Genomic DNA, 15,197 nt, shown 5'->3' on the forward strand with positions numbered 1-15,197 from the left:
TAATGCAAAGTATAAAGGTATAAATGCAGCATACATTTTTGTTTTTGATGACGTTCACACAAAATAGGATTTATCAGAGCTCTGTGCAGGGCCCAGCTCTGTAGCAGCACCTCAGATAGCCGCGCATCTGGGGGCAAAGTGGCATATTTCATGCTCCCTAAACATATTTGACCAAATCTTACCTCAGGATCCTCAATCATAGGTTATGAAGCTGAAAAAACAGTTCTTAACTAGCGGTAACAAAAGCCACTTTAAAAAAATAAATTTATTTATTTTATTATCTATTTTTTGGCTGCATTGGGTCTTCGTTGCTGCGCGCGGGCTTTCTCTAGGTGCAGTGAATGGGGGCTACTCTTTGTTGCGGTGCGCGGGCTTCTCATCGCGGTGGCTTCTCTTTTTGCGGAGCACGGGCTCTAGGCGCGCGGGCTTCAGTAGTTGTGGCACACAGGCTCAGTAGTTGTGGCTCGCGGGCTCTAGAGCACAGGCTCAGTAGTTGTGGTGAACGGGCTTTGTTACTCTGCAGCACGTGGGATCTTCCTGGACCAGGGCTCGAACTCGTGTCCCCTGCATTGGCAGGCGGATTCTTAACCACTGCGCCACCAGGGAAGCCCCCAAAAGCTACATTTTGATCAACCATGCTAAAGAATTTCCATTCTCTCTGTAGAAAATATTACAACATCATTGTTGTAAGAGGAGGCAAGCAAAGAGTGTGGACCCAAAAAAATGTAGGGAAAAGGTACGTAAAGAGAGGTCCAACAGTTAATTCACATACATAGTTTTCTGGATTTTAAAATTTTTCTTTCTTTTTTTCTTCCTTTTAAATTTCTTTTTTACTTTTTTTCGGTTTGTTTTTGTTTTGTTTGTTTGTTTTGGGTTCTTTTTTATTTTTTTAAATATTTATCATTTGTTAGGATTTCTTCTCTCGTCCCACATAGCTATTTGCTTGGATACCTATCTTTTACTCTTAATTTTGTTTTCTTTGGCCTAAAGAACGACCCTAAGCTTGTGTAAGCATCAAGTCCCCCAAATCTTGGAACTGTCCGCAATTTTTTCATTGTTACGGTGGAGGCAATTGTCCTTCACAACTTTCTACATCCTAACTGAAATTGAAACTTCTCTTAGGGTCTTTTCAATGCCTGTAGCACCTATACCAAGGGTTATTTATTTATTTATTTATTTATTTGTTATTTTTGACTGTGTTGGGTCCTCGTTGCTGCACGCAGACTTTCTCTAGTTGTGGCGAGCGCGCGCTACTCTTCGTTGCGGTGCACAGGCTTCTCATTGCGGTGCCTTCTCTTGTTGTGGAGCACAGACTCTAGGCGCGCTGGCTTCAGTAGTTGTGGCGTGTGAGCTCAGTAGCTGTGGCTCGTGGGCTCTAGAGCACAGGCTCAGTAGTTGTGGTGCACGGGCTTAGTTGCTCCGTGGCATGTGGGATCTTCCCGGACCAGGGATCGAACCCATGTCCCCTGCGTCGACGGGCGGATTCTTAACCACTGCATCACCAGGGAAGCCCCCAAGGGTTATTTAGAAGTGTATTGCTTGATATTCCCAAACTGGGGAATTTAAAAATTGTCTTTTCTGTTATTGACTTCTAGCTTAATTCCACCATAGTCAGAGAACATATTTTGTATGATTTCACCCTTTTGAAATTTGGGGGGACTTGCTTTATGTTAGGATTCTGTGTTCCCACTACAGGGGGCACAGGTTCGATCCCTTGTCGGGAAACTAAGATCCCGCAAGCCATACAGTGCGGCCAAGAAAAAAAAAGTCAACTCTAGATGAATTGACGACAAATGATAGCTTACTATACACTCCCTTCCATACCCGCCTTTTTCGCGTGACGATATGTCATGGAAATTAGTCCGTATCAGTTCACATGGTACTTCCTCATTTCTTTGAACAGATGCACAGTGTTCCACTATATGGTTGGACCATGATTTATTTAACCAGTCCTCTTTGAGGGATACTTAGGTTGTTTCCAACCTTTTGCAAATACAAGGTAGCAATGAATCACTGTTGTGTGTCACTTAACACATGGGCAGATATCTGTAAGATATTGTTGGCTCAAAGGGCATGTACATCTGTGATTTTGTCAGGAGGCACCAAAGGTCCTCCCATTGGGGCCACAACCCTATATGATCTCTCCTTCCCCACCCCCCACGAGGCCAGGCTGTGTGAGGGTCACAGGGACCTGTGGGGGCCTCAGGCCATCCTCCAGCCCTGACCGCCTTGGGCACCTCCACCTCCCCGTTTCCCCGGCTTCACCGCCTTCGCAGGGCTTGGTGCCAGCCTTGCCGCCCCGCAGAAGCCAGGGGGCGCTTCTCGCTCAATGAGCCTTGGTGCTCATTGCTGGGGTTGAGGGAGGCGGGGACCCCAAAACCTTTAACAGAGATTCTTGGGGTCCTGCTCCCCCAGACTCTCCAAACCACATCCATTTTGCCCCCTACCCCCCCGCCCCCAATTCCTAACCCTGCGGCTCCAGGGGCCCCCCAGAGCCTCCGTGCTTTTGCCCCCGCCCTCCCCTTCTTCTCAGGGCGACCTCTGAGAACAGGTGTCCGTCTCCCACTTTGGAGAGGCCCCTGTACACGGCACACGTGGTGCCCACTACCCCGAACCCCCCACCCCCGCCCGATTGCTTGTGGTTGGTGGGGTCTCTTTGGCCCGTTTCCCGGCGCCTTTCACAGACAGACAGAGGGCGGCTAATGAATGAGATCGTCAGGGAGCGAAAGCGGAACCACGCCGGGAGTCCCGCGCGCTCCCGCCCTGCGCCGCCCCCTGCGGGCGCGGCCACCAGGGGGCGCCGTGCCCTCCCGACTCCGCAAGGATCCCGGCCGGGTCCCCGCGGGAAAGGGATGAACGACCCTAATAATTCAGCATTTCCGGCCTCAGGACTAGCCAGGGCTACGGCCCCACCTGACGCTTGGAAGAGGGGGAGGGAGATGGGGAGGGAGAAGAGGTGGGCGAGAAAGGGGGGAAGCAGGGAGTGGGGAGGAGGAGGGGGAGAAGAGGGAGGGGAAGAGGGAGGGAAGGGGCGCTGCGGTCCTGGATGCTACCGCCAGCGTTCCGGGCTCGACCCCTGGCGGTCTGCCCAACGCAGGGATGCCACCTCGGTACCCAGGACTAGAGGTGTGGGTGTCGGGAGGAGAGCGGGCCACGGAGCCGGGACTGAATCCCCGATCCTTGGGGCAGGGCTTACCTTCAGATTAAAAAGCCTTTGGGCAGAGGTCCCTTAAAATTCATCCAAGCTATGGACAAGCCTACGCCTCAGTTTCCACGGTTGTAAAACAGGGATACATAGCGGCAGCTATTTACACGGGAAGTCCTCCGTGTGCATGCAGGGTCCCCTTTGGGATGGGTCTTCCAAGACGATCGGATCACACTGAGGGCTGGTCCTCCCGATGGGTAGTGGGGCTCTCTCCCTGCGGTAGGGTCTCACATCCGTTCGCTAATGGCCGGGAAGTCCATGCAGCTCAGGTAGGACTGACCGGGGCTTCCGGACCCCAAGTCACAGCCCCCCACCCCAGCCCTGGGACCTCACCATGCACCAGCCCCTTGGGGTGTAGGGGGGACAGGCCCATTATTTTGTTTGCCCATCCATCCACCCATCCATCCGTTGAAAAATATTTACTTGCTAGATGCAGGGGAAGCAGGGGAGACCTTCACGGGTTGTGTTCAGACAATGGCACAAATGGTTATTTGATGACAATTAGATCAATGTCAGAGGGGAGAATCACTGAGGGCTGTGAGAGTCTGTCCCGTGCGAAGCCAGGCCTCCTCGGAAGGTGCACGTGGGTTGAAACTAGAATGAACAAGGAACGAACCTGGTGAAGCATTGAGGGAACCAGCATTCAGGCAGAGGGGACAGCTTTCTGGGAGACCCTGAGGCCAGCACATCCCCTCTGGGAGGAAGAGGAGGACACTGGGATTCTGGCGCAGCTGCATTGTGGGTGCTCACTTGCTTGGTCCTGGAGGGAAGCGGCCTCTCCCCGAGCTCTCCCGCAGCCCCCAGGTCCCTTCCTGCTCCATTCAGAGCGTGCCTGGCCTGGCTGGCCTCGGTGGTGGAGGACGTTGCTGCCCGTCTCTTCACCTGCACCACCAGCTGTTTGCTGCTTGGCTCTGGTTCCAAAGGCTTTGTTCAACAAACACTAAGACTACACTCTACCCACTGGCTTTTTTTTAATTTGTTTTTTATGGTGCTAAAATATACATGACATACCATTTTCCATTTTCAGCAGTTTTAGGTGCACATTTCAGTGTATTAATTCCATTTGCATTGCTGTGCAACCGTCACCACCATCGATCCCCACAGCTCTTTTCATCTTGTAAAACTGCAACTCTGTCCTCATTAAACCCTCACTCCCATTCCGCCTCGCCCCCAGACCCTGGCACCCACGATTCTACTTCCGTTTCTATGAATTTGACCATTCTAGGTCCCTCATAGAAATGAGATTTGTCCTTTTGTGTCTGTCTTGTTTCACGCAGCATAAGGTCCGCACGGCTCATCCATGTTGCAGCATGTGTCAGAACTTCCTTCCTTTTTAAGGCTGAAAGATACTCCACTGTAGGGAAAGATCACACTTCGTTTATCCACCGTCTCTCGATGGACACGGGCTGCTTGCGCTGTGGCTGCTGTGAGCCCGCTGGTTTTCCTTGCTTCTTGTTCAGCACCTTGGGCCAAGCACACACCCCGTGAGCAGTTGATATTTTGGGAACTTGTGGCATGTAGGGATGGTAGACCCCTCGTGAACAGCTCTCTCCCTTTTGCATCTTGGGAAACTGAGGCCCAGAGGAAGAAGAGGACTCCCTCAAAGTCACAGCAAAGGCTTGAGGAGCTCCAAGTCGGCTCGGAGGACTTAAAGGGGCGTAAGGCCCTTGGACCCAAGCCTGTGCCTGGGGGTCCCCTCCAGTACCAGTTTCACTCCAGCCATCTCACCCTTTCCCGAGAAATGGCCTCAGAAAGCTGCCAGGTAGTCGGACCCTCGGCCCCGTGTGGCTGCCGAGCACGGTGTGGGCATTTGTCCCCAAGTCAGATGCTGACCTCTACCCCCAGCCTCGGAGACGGAGGTCAGAGCTGGGGGTTGCTCCTGTCGGGCATGTGCACCTTCACTCCCCAGGACAGCCCTGCCACGGGTTTTGTGATCGCTTTTACAGACGGGCAGTTGGGCCCAAAGTAGAGAAATGACTTGCCTAGGATGGCAGAGCCCCACACAAGCCCTAACTTCAAACCCATCATCGGTCCATCTGTCCGACCCCACTGGTAGAGGAAGCCAGTGGCCTCAGTCCCCCGCCCCCTCGCATGTCCAGAGGCCTCCTGAGAGGGAGTCAGAGGCCCAGGGTGGGGCTCCAGGTCTGGCCCGACTTTGGCCTGGAAGCCTGGACTCCCGCTGGAGAGGTGTCCAGGGCTGACGTGGCTGAGGTGACCTCAGCCTCCCCCCGCCCTCCTCGGAGGATGCTCCCAGCCCTGCAGTGGCCCGCCGCTCCCTCCACCAGGCCTGCAGAGGACGGGCACCTTCACCTCCTCATGTGGCTGGGCGTGCACGGAGCAGGGTCTGCAGGCCGGGCTGCAGAGGGCCACCCGGGGTGGAGGGCGTCCGTGGGTATCCTCCAACTGAACTTTCTGTGAAGGCCCCCACCCTTCTCTTTCTCCCTCCCCGGTGTGGTGGGACGGCAGCACCAAGTCCAGCTGCTGCTGTGGCGGGGTGCTTCCTCTTTGCCTGGCTAGCTCTGCGGTGGCCCTGGGCCCTCTGGCCACCCGACGGCATGCCTCCGCGACTTCCTCTAGGCCAGGCCTCCACATCCCACACCTGCGGCAGCCTTTGCTGTTTTAGAAGCTTTATCTGCCAGAGGGGGCTTTGAGGGCGAGTGGGACCCTTATCTCCCCACCAGGGGCCTGTCCTACAGTTGGGGCTTTGTAATCTGACATTGTGATTTTTTTTTACCCTTGTTTTTCCCCCCAGGGAGGGAAGATTTGCTGAATCATCCCGGGGAGGTGGTTGGAGGGGGCCGTGGGGTGAGGCAGCTGGAGGGCAGTGATAAGTCTGAGGCTGGGCTGAGGGGCGCGGGGCGCCGGGCAGGGAGGAAACCCCGAGCTGCGACGGTTTCCAGCTAAGATTGTTAGCTTCTGCAGAGCTGCCCTGGGGGCGCTCGCTCAGCTCAGGGGCTGAACCTTCCTCCCAGAGGAGGGCCGGCCACAGGTGGGCATCCTTGAGCCAGCAGGGACTGGCTGGCTGGGACCGTGAGAGCCGACAGCAAGCCGTGGTGAATGTGACTGGGCACCGGGAGTCCCAGGATGGCTCCTGTGACCCCTCCAGGTCACCCTCGCTCTACACTTGGGCCTCTGTGGCCCCAACAGGGCACCGGCTGGCGCCAAAGCCCGCAGCAGGTTGGGAATGGAGCTGGGAGCAGATGGAGGCCGTATGTTTCCCCAGGGCCTTTGCACCGGCCATTCCTTGGCTTGGGGCAACCCTCTCCACTTTTTTTTTTTTTTTTTTTGCGGTACGCGGGCGTCTCACTGTTGTGGCCTCTCCCGCTGCGGAGCACAGGCTCCGGACGCGCAGGCTCAGCGGCCATGGCTCACGGGCCCAGCCGCTCCACGGCGTGTGGGATCTTCCTGGACCGGGGCACAAGCCTGTGTCCCCTGCATCGGCAGGCGGACTCTCAACCACTGCACCACCAGGGAAGCCCCAACCCTCTGCACTTTTGACAGATCAAATTCTTTTCATCATGGGACTTCCCTGGCAGTCCAGTGGTTAAGACTCCTTGCTCCCAGTGCAGGGGGCAGGGGTTCAACCTCTGGCTGGGAAACTAAGATCCCACATGCCCTGTGGCCTAAAAAAAAAAAAAAAAAAATTCTTTTCATCTTTCAGATGTCTGCTTCCTCCAGGAAGACTTCCCTGACCCAGGGTTGGGCTTGGTGATCTCTCAGCCTCCTAGAGTCCCCTAGATGTCCCCTTTTTGGGTCTTGCTTCATCAGGGCCCAGCCCTGAGTGGATGCCCAGGTTGTTGTGCAGAACCTTGAGGTTATCTCCTCAGAAACACTGAGAGGAGCTGCCTTCTGTTGGGACTAAAATCCTGGGGCCTGCAAGGTGGGAAGGAATCCCCAGAGTGGATGGGCTGGCCCCTGGGCCGCTCTCTGCTGCAGAGTGGACCCCCTGGCAGGGGGAGGTGGGCCCCACCTGGGCCCTGGATGCCACAGCCTCTGCCTCCTCGGCCCTCACTCTCCCTGCAGGCTGGCCTGACCTCTAGGAGCGGGTCTCCCAGCCTCTGCTAGAGTTGGTGATCTAGTGGAGACTGATGTCCCATCAGCTTTGCAGGGTAGGGCGTGGGCCACATACAGAGACAGGGTCGTGCTGGGTGCAGTGGGAGGCCCAGGGCAGAGGCTGGGCTGGACGAGCTGAAGGCTTCCCCAGAACGCTCTCTGCCCCCCTGATTTCTGATTCCCCCCGGAGTCCGGTGGGCAACCGCAGCCCCGGGGAAGAGGGGTGATTGACGCCCCTGAGTCAGTGGCCACATCCCCTGCTGCTCCCAAAAGGGGCTTCTGGGGCAGGAAGAGCTGGCCGCGGTTGTCGCTTCTCTCCCTTCCTGCTGCCCGACTGAGCCCAGAGATAAGTCCTCGCTGGGCTGAGGGAGGCTCGGGGGGTGCAGTTCTTCCCCAGAAATCATGTCAGGGTTCCTCACGTGGAGGAAAGAGCCTGAGGACCACGATAACCCCTTTATTTTTAAGAGATCCGAGAGGAAGTCCCAAGTCACCCTTTGCAGAAATAGCTCTGAACGTCAGCCTGGCCCCAGCTGTCAGCAGGGGCAGCCCACGAGTGTGGCCTGGGTCAGTTCATCACACGGTGGCCGGGAGGGTGCTGGACCCGGGGATCCAGCCCGGGGCCTGTGCTCCAAGGTCAGAGCCACTGGCTAAGATGATAACAACAGCCACGTTTATTTGTGCGTAATGTGGACAAAGGGCAGAGGCTCAGAGTCAAGGTGTTACCAGGCGCGAGCAGCAGAGGTCTAAGCTGCAGAAAGGGGTGTCAGTCACCCCTTTTCTATCTTCCCGAATTTCAAACCGTGCTGCATGTCTGGACGCTGGCCTGAAGCCACGTGTGCTGCCGGCCCATGAATGTGCAAGCTCCAGTGTCTGTCTCCGACAGTTGTCACCTGCGCCCTCCGTTCCCTTGTTCGAGAGTCCACGAGGGGAAGGGGGGAAGGGATAAATTAGGAGTATGGGATTAACCGATACACATTGCTATGGATAAAATAGATAAACCCAGCAGACTTACCGCATCGCCCAGGGAACTACGTTCAACATCTTGCAATAACCTATAAAGGAAAAGAATCTGAAAAATCCTATGTTTTTACAGTCGAATCACTTTGCTGTACATCTTTGCGGCTCGTAGATGTGGAGACCGGGTTTTAACTTACGTTTCTTTCATAAAATACTTTGTTTTCCTAAAAAAAAAAAATTGTGTATACCTGCAACTAACACAATATTGTAAATCAACTATGCTTCAATAAAAGAGAGAGAGAGAAAGAGAGAGGAGATCTTAAAAGTTCTCGTCCCAAGAAAAAAAATTTTTTACTCTGTGTGGTGACGGACGTTAATTTGACTTATTGGGGCGAGCATTCCACCATATATACAAACATCGAATCATTATGGGCTACACGCACAACGTACAGAATGTGATATGTCAACTCGATCTCAATATTAATTAATCCATTCATTACAATGCAAACGACTGCAGAAAAAAAGAAACGCCGACGAAAGGAAATCTTGGGACCTGGAGGGTGAGGGCCAAATCTTGAGATCTCTGAAGACCACGGGTTTCATTGTACAGATGAGAGAAACCGAAGACTAGAAGGAAGTGCCCGAAAGACTCCCGGCCAGGCAGGGGCCACAGCGACATCCCAGCCTCCCGACACCCCGTCTGGGATCTCTCCTTCCCCACCTCTCACAAGGCCGGCTCCAGGCTGAGGCCGCCCCCGTACCATGCGCTGCGATCCCCACGCCGACACCCTGCGCCCGTTCCTCCTGGCTTCGTCTGTTTTTCCTCTGTGTCCCCGCTCGGTGCCGTGAGCACGGGCACTGTGAGCTTCTCCCACTGCCCTCTCCTCGGCCACTTAGAAAGGAGCCTCGCTCACGGCAGGTGCTCGGTGAATAGGAGCTGATGAATGAACGCTTTCCGACCCATTAGGGCAGGCTTTGCGCCTCTGGAAGGTCCTGGACCCAGGCTGTCATATGGGACTCTGGGGGACTCGGCTGTCGGCTCTGCAGACAGTGGCAGGCCTGGCCCTATGCCTGTGCCCCAGGATGGGCAGAGGCGTGGTGCTCCTGGGCTGGAAGGCCCAGCATTCCTGGCTCACCAGGGACGCTTGCCCTCTCTCCTTCTCTCCCTCTTAAAGTAAACCACCTTTCTTCCCCCAGGCACCCAACATTCCCACATTCTTATCATAGAAATCATGGAAAAGTCAGGAAAAGTCTAGAAAAGGGAATTGTAAAAATCCACCGTGATGCTGCCCCCCAAGATAGCCCTGCAGACCTGGGGATCTGCCCCTCCCTCGGATGGCCATCGCCGAGGGCGGGGGCCTGGGGGCATGGGGCCAGCGCCACGTCTGCAGCGGCTGCCCCTGCAGAGCACAGGCTCTCTGTGCGGGAGCTCCAGCCCCGGGGCGCGGGGGCAGGGTCCCAGGCCTCAGCCTCTCACCCCTCCTCCTTCTGTCTTCCCGCTCCTGGCCTCCTCGTCTACACTCACTCTGAGACTCAGTTTCCTCATTCGTAAGGCAGGGATGACCACGACCCGACTCCCTGAGGGGCTGGTCCCTAATGTGAACGGAGACTGACTTTCACCCCGAGACCACAGGGGCTGCGAGAGGAAAGGCTGGAGTGGGAAAGAATGGTGGAGAAGTACCCTCCTATTCCCTTGTGCCTTTCGGGGCATGGAACTTTCCAGAAAAGGGGACTTTTTCTTTAAGCCTTGCTGAGGAGCAGGGCCGCATCAGGCCCGTTCTGTGGCCTGGAAGGCCGTGCCCAGGGAGACATGGAGGCTCCCACCCGCGCCTCTGTGGTACTGATTCCCAGCTGCCTCTGCCCGTGCGGCCGGGATGCCAAGGCCCCGCCAGGAACCTCAGAGGCCTCGTTTCCCTGGCTCTTGTCATTTGGGCGAAGTGGTTGGAAGGCTCCCTCCCTCTCTTTCTCTCTCATTCTCTCTCTCTGCTTCTCCCTTTCTCCCGCTCTCTGGCCCACCAGGCCCCTGATAACACTTGGAAAGTCCTATCGGCTTGGGAGCACCCTCCCGCCGAAGCCCGCTGGCCTGCTCCGCGCTGACGGTTGGCAGGCGGCACCGTCTGATAAACTTATCAGGCCAAACCTGGGCACGGGCCGCTCAGCACGAGCCTCTGTCTCAGATTTCCCTCCTCCTGCCTTCCTGCAGCCCCCCGGCCCCCGTCATTGGAACCCCAGGCCCTGCCCAATCCCAGCCGGACCCCAGGGAGGTGGGAGGGGACAGCCCTCCACAGAGACCAGGAGGAAGAGCTGAGGGTCCAGTGTCTGGCCCGCTGCTCCCAAGCCAGGGGCTCCACCTTAGGGGTCCCACCCCACCTGCCACGAAGGAGCCAGGGGCCCTGATGGGCTTACACATCCTTCTCAGAATTACTGGGGACCTCCTAGGTGCTGGGTCCTAAGCTGAGTGCTAGGACTGGCCGCAGTGTCTGCCGGGAGATGGCTCTCGGGTTTGGGGGTTGGGTTCAAGAGAGCCAGCCCTGATGAAGGAGAAAGGACACCGACCCGAGGAGCTGTGGAGGGCCAGCAGCTTGGAGGGAGGAGTGGGGAGGCAAACCTCAAAGCAGGGAAATAATACTTGAGCCGAAGGAGTCTTTTTGTAACGCCAGTGATAATGTTATCATGCGTGCCCATGACGGAAAAACACAGCATACACGCTGAGAAGGAAGAAGAAAATACACAGCCCCCTCTGTGCAGCCCTTGTTGATACGCTTCTCTTTATCCTTGCAACCTTCCTTCTGTGTGTGTAATTAACAAAATGGAATCGTATGGTGTATACTGATTTTAAACCACTTTTTCACTTAAGATATCATGAACAGCTTCCTATGTTGATGCATTTATTCTGCAAAATCTATTTTCTGTTCAATTTTTTTTTTAGTAAAAGTACACACACACACACACAAATCCAAGTCTCTTTTATAGATAGCATCGAGGGTGAAATCAACCCTCTTTCCCAGCCCCCAGAAGCAACGGCTATCAATGGTTTGATGGACCTTCTTCGGGTTTGGTTCTCTAAGCATCTACAAATGTACGTTGTGCTGTTTTTACAGAACCAGCACGCAATCGTGAAGCAAACGTTTCTCACTCCACACCAGCACCCAGGCTCCTTCTGGGTCAGTCCTTATAAAGCACACTGGATCCAGGGACTTCCCTGGTGGCACAGTGGTTAAGAATCCGCCTGCCAATGTAGGGGACACGGGTTCGAGGCCCGGTCTGGGAAGATCCCACATGCCGCGGAGCAACTAAGCCCGTGTGCCACAACTACTGAGCCCACGTGCTGCAGCTACTGAAGCCCACGCGCCTAGAGCCCGTGTTCTGCAACAAGAGAAGCCACTGCAGTGAGAAGCCCACGCACCTCAACAAAGAGTAGCCCCTGCTCGCTGCGACTAGAGAAAGCCTGAGCACAGCAACGAAGACCCAATGCAGGCAAAAAAATAAATAAATAAAGCACACCAGCTCCTTTCAATGGCTGCTTGGATGACCATTGCCTGGGTGCACCATCGGTCACTTAGCCAATCTCCTCTCCTGGGAGGTTAGGACGGTTGCAATTTGTTTTTTCCATTTTCAACAGGCTTCAGAAGATGATCTTGTAGCTAATCTGTGGCCCATTCATGACTACTTTTCTTTCACACAAATTCCTAAGAGTGGAACGGAGGGTCAGTGGGGTGAACAAGTGTTGAAAAATCTATGCACTTGAGGGACTTCCCTGGTGGTCCAGGGGTCAAGACTCCGCGCTTCCAATGCAGGGGGCGCGGGTTCAATCCCTGGTCGGGGAACTAAGATCGCGCACGCTTCGCGGCCAAGAACAAAGAAAAGAAAAAGCTATGCAGTTGAGCTGCGTTTCAAGGGTTCAGGGGAGGGGAGAGGGGATTTTAGAGGAGGGAACACCGTGGGCAAAGGGTGGGAAATGGCATCGGGAATTCCCTAAAGGTCTTTGGGGGAATAACAGGAAAGACTTGGCTTCCTGTCCAGAATCCCAGGGAAGTGGGATGGTGCGGCTGCGACGGTCTCCTGTGCATCCTCCCTCCATCCCGGGGGGCTCCCCTCTCTGACCTGCCTCAGCAGGGAGCCAGGAGGAGCTCAGGGCAGCTGGTGCCGCTATCATCCCCAATATACTGACTCAGAACCTGACTTGGAACCGCTTCCAGTCCCCAGTGCTCCCGCTGGGCTCCCCAGACCACACCGTGTGTCCACCATGGGTTGTCTTTCTGAAGCTCAGCTTCCTTGTCTCCTGGGTTCCTCCCTTGGTCCAAAACAATCAATGGCTCGGGTGCCTTGGGAAGATTCTTCTGGGTCCTGGGAAGATTCTTCTGGGTCTTGGGTCTCTCCTGCTGCCCCTGGCCCGTGCCAGGCTCTGCCCCAAGGTGTGTGGCCCTCCCAGCTTTGGATGCTCCTGGCCGGCCCAGCTTCTTCATCATTCTCTGGTCGTGTCTCTTCTATCCCCTGTCCTCCACCCTCACCCTTTTATTCATCCTGCTCCTCCCCTATGGAGTAGCCTGTGCCAGCCTCAGGGGGAGCCCATCCAGGGCTGGGAAGGTTAGGTCATGGCCAGGGCCTGGACTCGATTCTGCAGGTGATGGACGGAGGCACACTTGGTGAACTTTCAGAACAAGTCCTATTCTTCTAGATGATCCAGAACCCTACATCCTTCCACTCCCCGCACTGCCCCAGCGCCCAGGCTCTGCCACCTCCATTCCCGCATCCATCCACGCCTTCCGGGCCAGTGCAGTCAGCTCTGGGCGGTCACGCTTGGGGACAGGCTGGGGTCAGCTCAGCCACCCGTGTGAACTCCTGGGCTGACCCTGGGAGGTGCCTTTCCATCCTTACCAGTGATTTCCTTGGAGGGCTGCCGGGCACCTCCCAGAATGTCCCTCAGGGGCTGGCAGGGCCCGGAGATGTTGCCTGAAGCTGACACCGCTGGCGGGACATTTCATCGGAAAATGAATTCCGGTGTTGGTTTCTGCGCCTTAAGGTGACTGCTTTGTTTTAATATTAAAATTCTGGTTTTGTTACTTCCCGTGGAGAATGTCGATCCTACGGGTTGAGTCTCTGGCGCCACCCTGAAGCCTCACTTGCTCCGCCCACGCCCTCCCAGCCCTCAGCAGCGGCAGCCCCTCATCTCCCCGTGCAGCCTCAGGGGCCGCCACTGGCTCCGTGGTCTGTGTAAGTAGAGCCCCCTGGAGTTGTGCAGTCAACCCCACAGTTCTGGTGGAGAGGCCCCTAGGCTGGGCGGTCAGGAAACCTGGATTCTGTGTGACGTCGCTGCCGACCGCCCATGTGACTGGGGCCACCGCTGCCCCCTCCCTGGGCCCGTGCCCTCGTGCAGCAAAGGGAAGCCACGGGCAGTCCTCACGGGGCTGGACGGGGCCTCCCGGTTCACACGCTGTGACTCTGATGCTGGGAATCTCAGACGGGGGGTGGGGAGTGGAAGCGGAGCGAAGGCTGAGGACGGCTGACTGCACTCCCTCCACTCACAGACAGCAGCTGGGGGCCCCACCGCACCCACTGAGTTGGGCCCCCGACCCCAGCATGATGAGCGCAGCCCTCGCATCCCGCAGGAGACGGGACTTTGACGGGACCTCTGCTCCCACTGGCGGGAACGTTGCCGGTGGCTTGTGGCTGGTGCCAACCTGCAGGCCTTCTCCAGGGCCGCAGCTCTGCGTGCGCAGGGCAGCCCATCCTTCCTGTGACCGCCCTGTGGTTCCTGCAGCTGGCTGAGGGGTGGGCGTGGGGAAGGGACAGCAGCCTGGCTCTCCCCCTCCACGCGGTGCCGATTCTCCCCGGGGAAGCAGGTTTCGCCGCCCCCCCATACCTGCCCACCCACTGGCCCCCTTTCTCTGCAATGTGTGTACAAATGGGGGTCCAGACCCCCTGCTCTGAGGCTGCAGGGCCCTCCCACCGTTGTGGGCACTCAGTGGAGGGGTCGACACACTAAATCCCCAGCTCCCGACCTCAGCAGGTGAAGAAAGACACACTGTCCGGCTGCTCTTCCTTGACCCGCCCTGCTGCAGAAGTTAGCAAACAAGGAACATGCAAAGTAGCTCCTCTGTGCGTGTGTGTGTGTGCGCGCGCGCGCGTGTGTGTGTGTGTGTGTGTGTGTGTGTGTGTGTCCGTCCGTCCTCTGGGAAGTTCAGGCGCACTCCGGGTTCAGAAGCCCGGGTGAGCCTGGCCCTGCTGTGTGGCTTTGGGCAAGTCCCTTCCCCTCTCTGGGCTACACGGTCCTCATGGGCAAGAGGAGGAGGGGGGAGCAGGTGTTCTCCAAGGCTCTGGTGGCTCTGGTGGGTTGGCTGCCAGAGGCTGTCTTCCTTTGACCTCAAGAGTGAGGCTTGCAGGACAGGATCTGAAAGCCTGCTGAGGAGACCAGACCACCCTCGTATGCAAATCCTGAACCTCCGCCCCACCCTCTGCACACCTGACAGGTCTGTGTAGGGGAATTCTTGCTAAAGTAAACAGGAAGGGCCTTTGCAATGAACTACACCATGGGGTCGTGCCCAGCCAAACCCAGAGCCTGGGAGTCAAGGGAGTTACCATTCCTTAAGGAGCCTCAGAATCCTCTATTCACAGCGGAAGAGAGGAAACATCTGCAGGTGTCATTGGGAGGAAGGGTAGACAGAGACTCAAAGAAGAAGACTTGGATCAGATATCCTGATCCCAGCTCTGCACTTGCTTGCTGGGTGACCTTGGGCAAGACGGCCAACCTCCCTGAGCCTCAGTTGCCTGCTCTGTAAAATGGGGTAATGACAGCTCCTTTGCAGAGGGCTACGTGGGTTAGAGACAATGTATGGAAACCCTGAGCCCAGCTTGTTACCCGGAAGGGACTCATTCAGAAGTGTTCATTGTGGTGGGCCAGGGACAGGCTTAGTGCTGAAAGCTAGAGCCCAGAGGGAATTCCTTCTAGCAGAGCGGAAACTTACCCACAGATAACCGCCAG

The sequence above is a fragment of the Pseudorca crassidens genome, chromosome 7 (assembly GCF_039906515.1).
Source record: "Pseudorca crassidens isolate mPseCra1 chromosome 7, mPseCra1.hap1, whole genome shotgun sequence".
Taxonomy (NCBI): Eukaryota; Metazoa; Chordata; class Mammalia; order Artiodactyla; family Delphinidae; genus Pseudorca; species Pseudorca crassidens.